General features: G+C 48.3%; 1 protein-coding gene across 1 annotated transcript in view; it reads right to left on the bottom strand.

Annotated features, from left to right (window-relative positions):
* Positions 1-14385, bottom strand: part of Slc24a3 (solute carrier family 24 (sodium/potassium/calcium exchanger), member 3) — a gene marked incomplete at its 5' end in the record, with an annotated part of 452308 nt that overhangs the window by 251873 nt on the left and 186050 nt on the right.

Below are 14385 nucleotides of genomic sequence, written 5' to 3'. Positions count from 1 at the left end.
GCTGCCTCTCTCCCACTGTGGGCCCCTGGGCCATGCACTGGACCTCTCATGGCTTTGGCTACGACATCTGAGCAAACACACATGCCACTGTGTAAAAGCATGACAGAGTCATTGCCCTTAACTCGTGGGTTACTGATTGGGCTGACACCAGAATAGGATCTGGTATACCATACACACTCACTGAAGTGTTCACTATCATGATCCCTGGGATTTGTATTTGGTGGCAGGAAGACTACTGACCAGTGTTCTTACCAGGCACAGGTCATCACAGTGGGAAGGATATTTCAGCAGGTCTTTGGTACAGAGTTTCACATGATTAGGCTGTAGACCCAAGAAACAAGAACATGAATGTTCCTTTTTGGGACCAGCATGGGTGTCTGCTCTGATGGGAGGTACAGCCAAACCAGCAGGACAATGCTTCTCTCTGTTCTATGTTTCCCCTCTAACCACTGACAAAGATAAAGCAAGCTATCAGAGACTCTTACTGGACAAATGAGAAAATGACAGTTGCCTTTGGATCTGATTGTACACAGCAGGCTTGCCAATGGTGGGGGCCTGGCCAGGTCACCTAGTACTGGAGAAACAGCTCTACAGTTGGCCATGAGGACTCTGAGCTTACACTAACTGCACAACACACCCCAGGTGCTCGGCGCCTACTGTCAACACAACACCCAGGCAAGTAGATCATTCTGGATTCTCAGCATTCATAGTGGGCAGATTAATTCCCCACAAAATAGTTTGCCATGAAATTGCACTTAAACTACAAATGCTACCAATTAATGCCTGTTATAGTACAATGTTTTTCATGGTTTTTTTTTTTGTTTTGGTGTAGAAAAATAAGTGACATGCATAGGAGATGACAGGTGCTCACACAGTCAGTACTCCTTGGGGTAGCAAGAGAAAACTCTGCTTCCGCGAAGTTTAGTAAGTTCCCCAAATGCATCCAGCTAGAATGTGGCTCAGGCAGGATCTGCACCTGAACTTGCCTGACTAGGAAGCCAATTCTGTCTCCATTGTAGATGATGCCAAAACAGACAGGACAGCATTTGGAAATCATTTTAGCAAAATTCAAAACTGGGTAATTAGATTCACTGATCAAAAAGCATGTGTTGAAAGATGTGTAGATTCTCAAAGGAAGGATAACTCTTGGATGTTGGCAAGATAATGCTTGACTGCTCGGCAGCTTACAACAGGAAGAGATGGCCTGGCTGCATGATGCCAAAAAGGGTGGAGGGGTCCCCCCCTTCCCAGCTGTGCAGTCAGCTGCTTCCTTCCCCTGCATACAGGGCTTTCTAATCAGGCATTAAATTAGCAGCTCCCTTTTCTAGGAAAAAGGAGAGTTCTACCAGGAAGCTCTTCTCTGAAACATGGTAAAATCCCTTTATAATTAGTCAAGAATGAATAGCCACCCAGAGGCACCCATGTAGCCTATTTATACGCATGTGAAGGAAGAGGGACTTGGTAGATACCATGTGGCATCGTAGATATTAGGGAAAGTTAAACACTGCTTCTAAGCAAATGATAAGTTCTCACCAAAAGGTCATCTGTTACCAAAGCCAATAGCAGAGACCAGAGTTCTTCAAAGTTCTCCATCTTACCCAGCAACTGAAATGTTATTCTTGCAGTGTAAACTTTCTTGGGTTGAGGTTTTCCAATTTGTTTCCTTTATGTATTCAAAGCTCTGTCCCTTTTCTCTGCTATGCAAGCATCCTCCCGGGCCCTCACCATGAAGTGACCAGAAGGGCCATGGACTCCAGGCTCACTGACCTCCATGGGAAAATAAAGTTCTGTGGTTCCCTGGTTTTACTGTGCATAAAAACCTCCCAGGTATGTGAATTTCTGTGGGCATGAAAGTAGCCCTAAATCTTTCCACATCTTGTTCAATACAGCACTGGACTTTCCATGTGGGGCTGTGTGTTAAATGAGCCTTTCATTTCCTGTGCTCTGATGCTCTGACGCTTGGGGAGAGGGGTCTTGTGAGCATGGGGTCCCGCCCCTGCCAGGGTAGCCATTCCTGGTGGCTACAAACAACTTACCCCAGGTAGGGTGCACCTCTTGGCTATAAACCAACCAATCTAGAGTCCACACACCGACTACCTCCTTTACCGCCTCTCACACTCCATTCTGCGGCCACTATCTACCTGTCTTACAACCCACAACCAAGTACCAAAAACCTAGGGATGGCCTCATTGCCCTGAGTTCACAGAAATCATTCCAGCCAGCCGATCCTGAGCCTGCCTCTTCTGCCTTGCCAGTTCCTTCCACAGAAACCACAATCAAGGCTGTAGCTCACACCCCCTCCCATCCCAATGGGCAGATGCTGCCCTGTGTGGTCCAGTATGTGCCTCTCTTGGGACCTGTGAGTAGCAAGCTGTCTTTCCAGTGGCAGCTGTCTCCTACCTTATTGCCTTACCATACCTCAAATTTTTCTGTGGATACATTATATTTTAAAACAAAATGGGAATCTCTACTTAGAGTCATTTACACCAAAGGCCACAGCTCACCTCCAGATGGCCCAGAAAAATGTTGGTGGCTTTGTCTTTCTCTTCCTTTTCAAAGAGGAAATCCAACCATTGTGATGGGAAATAGAATCAAAGGTATGCAAATGCAAGTTTAATAGTCCACATAATGGAGAAATTTTACCTAAAGTGACCTAAGTTTAGTCACTGCCTGTTTCAAACAAAATCTTGGTGCATTTTCCCTGTGGAACATTCATTAAAACCACCGCGAGCATGATTTCCAGGGATCTGGATTTTGTAAGCTCATTAGCTTGGAGGAGAGCTCTCTGTGATTTGACCCAGTTTCAATCTCTATACTCTGAAAATAAAACATAAATGTTTTATGCACAAGGATTGGGTCATCTATCATCGGTCTACTAATAAGATACTGGTGATATTGCTCCATAGAGAACCAGAAGCACCTTGGATGGCACATTGCAGAGAAAGGATATGTACCTTTGCAGTGGAGATAGTTTCCTGGAGAGACAGCTCCTTGCACCAGATAAAAACTCTTAATGGAGCTACACAAAGAATGGAACTAGACTCCACCTAAAGCTATTCAAGATGCAGATACTTATGACCACCACCATTTGTAGAAAGTTTATCCGAAGCCGGAAACACACGGATTTATACTTCCCACAACTTACAGCAAGAAAGCTGTGTTTAAGAGGCATCAGTGAACACAGGCTAAATAATGCATCCGGCCAACAAGGCTGACAAGGCATCCCCAAGGCCACACAGCTGGGCGGTCTCAGTGATGTAACAGTCTTGCTTTTCACCCACGGGAGAGAGACCTGGGCTTCTGACCAAAGACTTCCTTCCAACCCTGATGCGGTGCTGATTTTTTTGCTTGTATATTGGGGCTTGAGATGCGCAAGAGAGTGGTAGAATCAGAGATCAGGTAGGTGTCTTCCCTGGGATCCTCTGCTGTGGACAATGAAAGCAAGCTCTATTGGCCAATGCAAAGAGGCTCACAGAAAAAAAGCAACCAGGTTCTCTGAAAGTATTCAGGCAGGGTTGCTTGTCTTCTATGATAGACTGAGCGTTAACACTTTTAAGCCTGGAAATTTCCACTGCTGATTAGGATGATTGTTAAGATCATGTGTAGGTCTCTGCCTCTGTCAGAATGACGTGTGGTGACTGTCCGCCCTGATCAGAATACCTGCCTTGGAGCTGGACATTTGCTGTGCATAGTGTTTGCACAGGCATCACTGTGTCTCCTCGGCCTCCGTGCAAAGACCTCTGCTCCTCCCACTCCTGTGACCCAGCACTGCCGTGGCTGGGAAACGACTCAGGCAAGGGCTTCAAAGCCTCTCCCTCAGAGCCACGCAGCTTATCTTAGAACAGTGGACCTTGAACCTCACTTTTAAGAACCCAACACACAATGGTTCTATGATGCTATGCAATGTCGAAAGCTCCACACACCACCCAGAAAGTCTTCTCACTTCCAAGCCCGAGGCCCCTGTCATAGTTTAAGCCTCGACATTTGTCAGACCTGATCACGGTTGTGCCTGGGTCACCCCGCTGGATGTGGAGAGAAACCCCTTGAATTCAGACAGAGAAACCCCTTGTTAGCAAATAATTATTGCACTGAATTGATCTGGTTTTAATAAGTGGGCCTATTTGTTGAGTGTATTGCTGGTTTCCTTTTTCAGCGTAGTGGGAAACTGTTCCATCTCCTCTTCTGTGCTCAAGGCAGTTTCAAGGACAGCAGGGAGGGAGGCTCTGGGAGTCCTCTGGCAGGTGACATGTATACCTCACCCACTGACCACAAGGTGACAAGGTTCACGGTCCCACAGTGACGTGCCCTTAGCCAGAGACTGAGCATGACAGGACAGCAGTGCCCAGTGCCCCTCTCACGGTCTTGTCCATCAGGATGCTTCCAGAGGACCTTGCTCCCCACTCTCTTCATTCAAGGTCAGACAGTGCGTGGTCCTCCACCTTTCCCAGCCTTCCCTCCACCCTTGCCTCTCTTACAATCATTTCCCTAATACAATCCCTGCAGGCATCATCCCGGTGTCTGCCTCTCAGAGGACCCAGGCTCACATACTTGATGACCCTGGGATGTCAGATGGGCTGAGTCAAGGGTGAAACTCAGTCTTCAACAGACTGCTCCATGCTACCCCGAACTGGCCAGTCAGTCACAACCTCCTGTGCTGGGAAAAGGCTGCTCTATTGCCCTGACCCCAAAGCCAGATGGAGAGGATCCTTTCACCTCCAACAGAGACGTCAGGTTGGGTTGGGGTCTTGAGGACAGGCAGAAGGCAGAGCAAGTGACCCTCTGGAGACCTCAACATTGATCAGGTCAAAGACAATCTCAAATGCCAACACTCAAAGCAGAAAGGATAGAGTAGGGTGTGACTGTGTATGTCCACGGTGCTTGGGTGTGCCTGTGTACGTGCTGCTGTGTGTGCACACGTGTCTAAGTGCATGCATGTGTGCATATGAGTGTCTGAGTGTGCATATGCAAGTGTGCATGTGTGTTTGTCTGCATATGCATGTGTGCAACTGCCTGGTATACATGCATACACATGTGGATGTACATGTGGATGTGTCTGTGTGTTTGCACATGTGCACCTGAGTGTGTGTGTGTGTATGTGTGTGTGTGTGTGGTCGCCACTTGGGGCAAGGGCCTCTCCAGGGAGAGGGACTGCTAACCCGGATCAGCTGTGTTTTTATGCCCTATTTCCCCATTAACACTCCCAGAAGGCTCTAGAATCCTACAGCACAGGTTCTGGCTTTAATTTCCACACAAATACAATGGGAGAAGGGCCTTTCCCTCCCACTCTACTTTCTCCCTTCTCTCTTCTCTCTCTCCTTTGCCTCCTTCTCTTCCACGTTCCGCCTCCAGCTATCTCCTTTCCTTCAGATCAGGACCCGAGCTGGACCCAGACACGGCACTGCACAGGGATGGGCAGAGGCAAAGTCTTCTCCCATTCTTGCTTTGCTTGGTGAGCTCCATCCAGGACCTGGTTGGCTTTAAAACCGATGCCAGCAGATGGAATGGTTCCAGGGCTCGAGCCCAGCCAGAGCTGGGCTGGGGTAAAACAACAGGGCAAGTGTGTGGCTGGGTGAGGGAGGACCAAACAGCAACCCTGTCTGCATGCCTCTTCCCCATGAGGCTGCTTACCGCTAGGAGGGCGGCTGCCTCCCTGCCCTTGCTTCCTCAGCCCAGGGACTCTCAGGCAGCCCCTCTCTTTTCTCTGCACACATAAGCGTTCCCACAGAAGCTCTGGACTACAAACGAGGGATTTATTGTGGGGCTGTTCTCCCGCGTTAGGGTGACATAACTTGAAATCAAACGACGGGCTCATAATCAGCCACACTGAAGTTGGCTTTTATGGGTCAGCCAGAAATAAAGATGGAGTAGCTGGGCTAGGCTCGCTGAGCAGCACAGATTAATAGCCTTTGGGAAGAGCCAGGGATGGAGCCCTGTGGCCCAGGGCATTATTTATTCAGCAGATCAGTGGGGCTTTGAAGGCAATCCTTTAAGAACCTCATTGTCAAGGAAAGGGAGCAGCATATTAAAACGATACAGTAAATTCACATCCAATTCCTGTCGCCTTCCTCATGAACATGTCCCTCTCCAAAGATGAACTAGAATCACAAAGGGACAACAGTTCCTACACACAGGAAAAACAGGAATAAGGGTGGTACATGCACTGCACCCCACAGGTCTGTTTTCCCCATAAAAATAAGGGACACTACAAAGACTGCTTGGCTAACCCTGACCAAGACAGTCACTGTCTTTTCCCAGAAATCCTGGGATGGAGCACAGAAACTGCCATGTTTGCATGTGAAAGGCAGCCTGCTAGGGTCAATCCAGCCCAGCATTCTGTCCTCCATGAGAAGAGAAGGAGAGGTGAGCCTGGGGGGACCTCAGAGGTGCCTGCTTTTGTCAGTGTAGATCCCCTCTCTACCTCCTTTTAACCTTCAGAGAGGTGAAACTCTGCCTGCTGGTAATTGTAGCCCACTAGGGGGAAATTATTTCAATTTCTGAAAGGAAGAATTATGTTTCCTTTTAAAATTCCGAGCAGTAGAGGGAGGTGAGAAAAACACTGGAGGGAAAGCAAAGAACTTAGAGCTGGGAAGAAGGCATCACCTTGATGGAGCTGAGAAAAATCAGAGTGCACCCTGGTTGGGCTCTTGTGCTTCTGCCCACTGTCTTCCCAAGTGCACACAGGGTATCTGTGTGAGAGGACAGTGTGGCCATACACAGTCTTCCCACACCCATCCCCTGGACAAGGCAGGTTATAGCTCCATTTTCAGACACACAGGTGTGGACTTGTCTAAGACCTTCTAGCCAGGAAGCAATGGAAGGTGAAGGAGGTAAGAGCTCAGAATCCCAATCTAGAGCTTCATCTTTTTTGCCTGTAAGATACAGACTGTTACACTGATCCATGCATACCCATATGTACAGCAACACAATTCACCATAGCTGACTCTTGGAAGTGCCTTTATGTCCATCAGCGATGAACAGATAAAGAAAATGCAGTGTTTACACACAATGGGGTACTACTCTGCCATAAACAAGGATAAAGTTGAGTCATTTATAGGGAAACGGATGCACTACAGGACCATAATGTTAAGTGAAGTAAATCAGACACACAAGCTTAATATCCCACAATTTCTCTCATATGAGAAACCCAAATTATAAATAAAGAGCAAAATATAAAAGGAACAGTCACAGGAATTGGGGAGGTCTTTCTTAAATGGGAAGTGGGTCAATGGGAAGAAAGGGGAAAGAATGGAGATGAAAAAAGGAATGTGTTCTGTTCAGGGACCAACTCCACACAAGGAATGTAAACATTAGGTACTACAAACATGTCCTCAAAACAAATCCAATGATACAAAGTTAAACTGTGTTGCATAATAAATACAAAGCATCATAAGATAATATATGATAATAGAAATAAAAAAGGTAATAGACAAGAAAAAAAAGACACAGACTAAGGATGGTCTGAGCATCTCTCTACTCAACAGCAAATTTAGACACAGTGCACTACAGTCCTCTGGTCCGCAACACTGGAGGCTCTGTCATTTGAGGAAAAGGAACATATGTAGGCAAGTGCCAGTGGGAGACGGTATTGCCCAGGAGTTACAGTTCTACCATGGCCTCCTTCTCACTTGAGAATTTCTCGGCTCTGGCTGAAGATGCCCAGAGCCCGGGTCTGGAGCCCTGTGACCCCTGCAGAACACACTGCATTTCCACTGTGTAGCAGGGATGGCTGTGGCCAAGTCCAGCAAACAAAGGGAGCGAGCGGATGTTGCTGGTGTGAAAAGAGCTGTGAGAGGCAGAGCAGGAATCAGCAGAGCAGGAACCCTTGAAGGCAGCCAGCAGCAACAGCAATGTTTGAAGCCCGACTGGGCTCCCGCCTGTGCTACTGGGCAGAGAAGCGGCTCAGCAATGTGTCCTACACACAGGGTAGGGAAGCGAGGAAGGGTTTTGAAAAAACCACACTAATGTAAATAGAAACCGAGGAGAGCTGTGTGCACGGTGGCGGAACTGGGGTAGCAAGGGATTTTCTCATTATGTGTGTGCTTCAGACACAAGGCACTGGGCAATGCCAGGACCCCGGGGTGGCGGGGAGAGCCTTGAGATGGGCTACTGCTACGGTCTGTGCGTGCAGCAGCAGAGACTCGGTGAGTCTCTGGAAATGCACAGCTCTCCTCGGACATGAAAGCCATGGGTGAATGCACAGGCCCAGGCCTGTGGCCAAGCATAAGCTACCTGCTGGAAACTCAAGGTGTCCCTGATGACAGGTAAGAGCCCAGTTCCAGGGAACCTCAGCAGGTCCCATAAAAGCACACTGGGAACTGATTTCCACTGGCTTCCAGTCCTCCCAGCCTTCCACAGATAACTTTTTCCTACAGAGATCTGTATCCTGTCTGGTCACTCCAGGACAGGGTGTGAGGAGGGCGTGAAAGCAATCGGCCTTTCAGGGACAGCAGCCCCGCAGGTTTCCCACCAAAGTCTGCTTCCCAGGATACTCAATCACGTGCAGGATCCCAAAACTCGAGAGATGGAAAATTAACATTCTTCACAGCGCTGTGGTGGTGAACTGACTGTCAACTTGAATGGGGAATGCCCAGCTGAACTGAGTCTGCAAGGTTCTGAGTGTGGAAGACCCACTTTAAAGAGGATTGTTGTTAGAACAGCACAAAAGGACAACAGGAGGGAAGGATTTCAGCTGATTTTCTTTGGAAGAGCTTCATTGCAGCTGATTTTCCTCAGAGGAGCTCAGGTCTTTGCTTTGTCTTGGTCCTCATCTCCTGGCTTTTGGTGTGGATTCCTCAGCTTCCAGCACCGGCCTCTCCATCCTCAGTCTTGGATCCTCAGGCTCCTGATGTGGACTTCTAGGGATGTTGCTGCAGGCTCCAGGACCATGACTGGCCCCTTCATGTGGACAAACATGTTTCGCACTCTTCTACATCTGATTTAGTAAGCACTGACAGGTAGAGTGCTTAGCTCTCTTTCAATGTTATAGGCTTGATATGCTGTTCCTTGGCCTCCAGATGCTTCTTCAGTTGAAAGACCTCCACATTTACAGCAACCAGTGCACCGGGGACCTGAGCAAAGTGCAACAAGTGCATGCTTCCCCTGAGAGCCTAGTGGGGTATATAGCGTACGCGCTCGTCCCATCCACCGCTGTGACTCCTACTGCCTCCTCACACTAGGGGCCCATTCTGCCAGCCTAAGCTACCTGAAAAAAAAATCCTCAAGTGTTCAGGCAAAGGTAAAAAGAACAGAAAAATAAGCCAATAAAAAGAACTGCCAGGCATTTAGGCAAAGACAAGAAGGCAGCTTGGTGTCCACACTAAGACAGGAAAGTCCAGGAGGCAGAAGACATGTCATGTGTGTCTCTATGTGTGAGTATATCCACGTTTCTATGTATGACTGCACAGGTGCATGTGTGTACATGTTCTCTGTGCACACATGTCTGTTTATAGATGCATGTGTGTACATGTGTGCATGCATGAGTTGTGTACAGACTCACTGTATACACAGGTTTGCCTTCATGCGTCCTGTGTGCACGTTTGTGTGTGCATGCGCACAGAGATGAATTCATTCGGAACACGGGGACTGGACATCCTGCACTAACCAGTACGCTCCCCAGGTACAGCAGGCTTCAGATTGTGACACGCTGTCAGCCCCCGGCCCCCAAATGTCTACAGAACACACCTACTGTGGGAGGCGGAAGGAGCTCCCTAAACGTGCTGCCTTCTCTTAGAGCAGTTCTCCTGGTCCTCTTGATGTCCCAGCTCAAGCTCTGGAGGATGCTGTTAGTAACAAGCCTGGTTCCAGAGAATCAACACCACTCAGCGTCCACACGGAAACAGAAATTGAGCCCCTGGGAGCCAAGCAAACAACTCTGCAATCTCCTGCTGTGTAGGCCCATTAGAGACACCTCTGGGGGCGTCCTGCTCAGTACATTCTTGGCATCCTGCGAAGTCAGTAAGTGGCACGGCTTCCTTTTCTTGCATCCTAATTACCACATCACCTCTTTCAGATCTCAGAGCCTGGTGTTGCCCAGCTCGTGCATAGCAATTTCTGTGCTTAAGGTTGAGAGGGCCAAGCAGGAAGTGATGGAAGAAGAGATATGCGTGCCCCCGAGTTTGGTTCTTCAGACTTGCATGGTATCTGGCTGACCAGCATAGCAGAAGAAAAGAACCCTCCTTGATCTGCGACTTTCCTTGTCTACAACTCAGACCCAGTCCAGCTGAATGTGAGGCCAGCGCCACACACTTTTCTGCCCTGTGCACGCTAGGAACACACTTCATATGCGTTTGCTCAGGCCACTTGAACATACCCATTTTACAAATGGGGAAACTGAGGCTTCGTGAGTGGAAGAAGCACAGCTGGTGGGCAGGGTTGTGGTTAGGTGGGACTGAGAAGCCAGCTTCAACTTTATCAATCACTAATAAATTAGAGTTATGTGTCGTTTTCATTCCTCCAAAGTCCTACGGGCCCACAGTCTCCTCCTTCCCGCTACTCAGTGGGTGGGGTTCATAAAGAAGTGAGAAATTCCTTCCTGATTGCTACATTAATACTGGCTTGCCACAGGGACTTCCTGCCAAGGTTGCAGAACTTTCTTATAAATGGTGGCTGCTCATTAGAAACACCTGGGGAGATTTTTAAAGCTCCCTGTGCCAGGATGCAGACCAATTACCTTCCCTGCTCTGGGGAGGGGCAGAGGCATCCGTAGTTTTAAAGTCTCCCAGGGGACCTTAACTTGCAGCTGGGGTTAATAACTATTGTCAGCATTTTCACCACAGCCACCAGGCCAGGGGCAGAATTAGCCCTGTTTAAGAGCCAGCAGCAAAAGACGCTAAACTTAGGAGGAGGACAGCCCAGGTCAGCGACCAGATCCCTGAGGCACACTGAGCACGTGCCCCCGCTTCTTTCTGGGGTTCACAGCCCTTGCACCCCACCGCCTGCTCCCCTGATGCATGATACCTGTGCCACCACCTGTTCCACTGAGGCAAGTCCAGTCAGTTTGTCCTCGTGCCCACAAAGACCCCCAACGACGAGTGCAGTGGGTGCACCCCCAGTGATGGGGACAGGTTGGGCCTGTTCTGCTCTGAGCCATGCCTCTTATGGGCTCTGTATGGGAGCCCCGAGCTCACCCAGTCTGCACATGATGTCTAGCCAGAAAGTATGCTCAGTAAGACTCCAGGGTAATCATCACACAATGGGGAAACAGACTCCCGTTCTGGTCCTGGATAGGAGACACCGAGGTGTGGTCCTCAGTACCCCAGAGGTCCCCATGGGACGAGCCCCAGCCACCCACCACAGGGATTCCCTCCCTGGCGTGGTACTGACTCTCATCTCCCCTGCTCACTCCTTCACTCTGCTTCCTGAGATCATCTCAAGCCCTGGTGCAAGGTCAGGTCCTGCTGGAAACCAAGCTAAGCAACATGAGACCTGTGGCCATGCCCCTGAGCCTGTGTGGTCTTGGTGTCAACCTGCAGGAGGCAGAAGAGGAAGCCATGCACATGACTACCCACCGAACAGGCAGGGAAGGGACGGGCAGTTGCCCTCCTCTCAGGTGGCCCCAGGGGCAGAAGAGCTGGTCTCCTGACAGATGGATGGCTGGGTCCATGCTCCAACTCTTTCCAGGCTGAGACTGAGGAATTTTCTCTCAGAGGTGCTGGGCTACCCATTAAATATCAAAGAAATCCCTTGCTAAAGACTTGATGCCAGATCCCTAATCCCTCCCCTCAATATAAACTGAGCCTCAGCCTCTTCTGTCTCAAACAGGCAGCACCATGAGCAACTAGCTCTTTACTACCCAGTCTGTGCCACCGATAGGTGAGGGGGTATCATGTACCCTACTAGGAGGCACAAAACATCAGCTTGTAGCATTGGTGAGGTGAGCCACAGTCAGGCATGTTGGCCTGAACCCTTCCTTTTCCTGTGGGATTTGACATAGCAAAGTTCTCCTTTGCTTTCATTCCTCGTTTCTTAGCTGCAATTAAAGAGAAACCTGCTCCCTGCCACTGTGTGCTCACTTCAGCTACAGTTTTACAGGAAAGACAAAATAAGCACTTGATTCTTCTTTATTGGGCAGCTTTCAAAATAATGAGTTGCCTCCCTAACATCTTCCAAAGGTGGCCAATTAGTTGTTCTTTTTTGAAGAATCATTACGAACTCATGGCTTAAAACACATCTGGCTCACCGCGGTCATTATTCCAAGTGATGCTGGGATCTCACACCTCCCGCCAATAGGAATCTCTCCAAATTGGCTCCTGCGTCCTACAGACATGACCCAGACTCCAATAACTGTGTTCTTGTTTGGTTTGACAGAATGTTCCATCTTGCACATTTTAAGCTGCAGCCCTAGAAGCAACCATTTCTCCACAGACTTCTGCTTCTTTTAAGGAGAAATAGTATTTCCATGAGGACCTTTTAAAATCTAGGGTGTTGGACACCCAGCGAGTCTTTTCCAACTCATATCTGTGAGTTGGATATTTTCTTGTATTTTTCTTTGATAATTCCTTTTTCCTTTCCATTTTCTCTGGTTCCTGTTACACTTGTTTATCTGGGTTTTAGATTTCACAGGCCAGTCCTTGAATTTCCCCGTTTTGTACCATTTCATTCTAGGTTTATCCTACTTTCTAGGACATTTCAAGTTTATGCTGCCACTACTTTATAGAACTTTTTGTTTTGCCATTTTATTTTTATTTCCAAGAGCTCCATTATGTTCTCTGAATGTGCCTTTTTTATAGCATGCCGCTCTCATCCTGCAGTGCAGTAACTTCTTGTATACCCAAGACTATCGCTTATCATTTCTCCATGTCTCCATGCAGGCCACACGGTCTCTGTTTCCTTCCAATTCCTTTTTGTCCTCCTTTTTCACTCCTGTCTGTGACCGGCCCCTTCCAATATGATGACCCTTTGTTGTTCATTCATGTTTGAGGGCTGAGTTGACGGAAAACTCTTTGCAGAGGAACAGAGTGTCTCTGGGGCTCACGGCATTGTGACCAGACAGGGAGCCAATGACCTCTCAGGGATTTCCTGCGCTGGGATGACACAGGTATTTCGTTTTAAGGTGATCAGTTTCCCTCAGTGGGACTCCTCCATCTCTCTAATTTCCTGCATAGACGGCATAGAACTGGTTTCCGCTTCCGGGAGCCAAGCAAGGGTTCACCATTCTGTACGGAGGCTTCACTTTCATCTTTGTAGTATGGCCTGGGCTGGTACTATGGTCACAATGTTTCTGATTTAATTCAGAGAATGCACCTCTGGACTTCCGCTGGCTTGGGTGTGCCTAGTTCTTTGAGTGTGTGGTACAGTGAGAGAAAACATCTAGAAGTTTATGTGACTGTTCCCGATAAAAACTCGACAGATTCTTCTGTCTTCATCCCTTCCTCAAGTCTGCGTCTTCAGGGAGCCCTGGCACCTTGATTTTTGAGGTTGAAGGGTCTGTGGTGTGGATCAGCTTGCTCCCCCTTTCCATCCTGAAAAGCAAGGATCCAATTGTCCCTAGTCCAGGGATCAGGTGTCACTCTTTATCCCCGGACAGCTTGTCATTCCTTTGTTCATTGTTCTCCATTCTCTTTGATGTCCTTTTATTTCTGTTATTATCATGTCCATGTGTTTTGTGAGGGGACAAAGATAAACATATACATGGCACTGTATTTAACCCAAAGCTGTCTCTGATCTATTTTCAACACAGCTGAGAAAGCAACTCCTTACCATATGCAAATATGACACTTCCTTTTGGTCACCTTGACTGTTTTCAGAATAAAATTCAATTTGTTGCTATTTAAGGGCATTCATAGGTCTGTTTTCTTCCCTCACTTATGCCTCAAATCTAATGCGCACAGCACCATTTGCATCAGTGTCATCACCTTCAGAGTGGACATGACACCTTAGTGGGACTTGCTGCATCTGGAGAGTGGGAGAAGCTGCCACCAAGACCACCCCCTCTTTCTTCTTCCTCTTCCCCTGTCTTTGCATCAAATTCCAAGGGCAAGTGGGTGTGCCTGTCTGACTGGCCAAGATCAGGGTTGCTATGTTTTATGATGTTGGTGACCAAGTCCTCCACCCGGCTGACTCTAGAGCAAAATCACTGAAACCTATCAGAAGTGGACTCAGGGGCTGGTAAGCCACACATTAAAAACCTACTATGGAGCTGGAGCTGTTGTCTTCCAAACCCTAACATGTGTGTTATGGTTGCTACATTGTGCCAACTTGAGGAAGCTAGAGGCTTGGCTAAGTGACTCAGCAGTTCTACATCCTGGGGTGAAAAGGACATACCCTTACCACTCTAGGATGTTGTTCATTGTGTCAATTTGAGAAGTTTAGAAAGCTAATTAAGTGACTAAGCAGGGCGTGGGGTCCTTACTTTGTATTCATCCCGAGCCTGTGCAGAAGGAGGGC

Source organism: Chinchilla lanigera, unplaced genomic scaffold, assembly GCF_000276665.1.
Source record: "Chinchilla lanigera isolate Chin_1 unplaced genomic scaffold, ChiLan1.0 scaffold00014, whole genome shotgun sequence".
Lineage (NCBI taxonomy): Eukaryota > Metazoa > Chordata > Mammalia > Rodentia > Chinchillidae > Chinchilla > Chinchilla lanigera.
The sequence above is the reverse complement of the archived record's forward strand: the minus strand, read 5'-3'. Positions and strand labels throughout refer to the sequence as shown.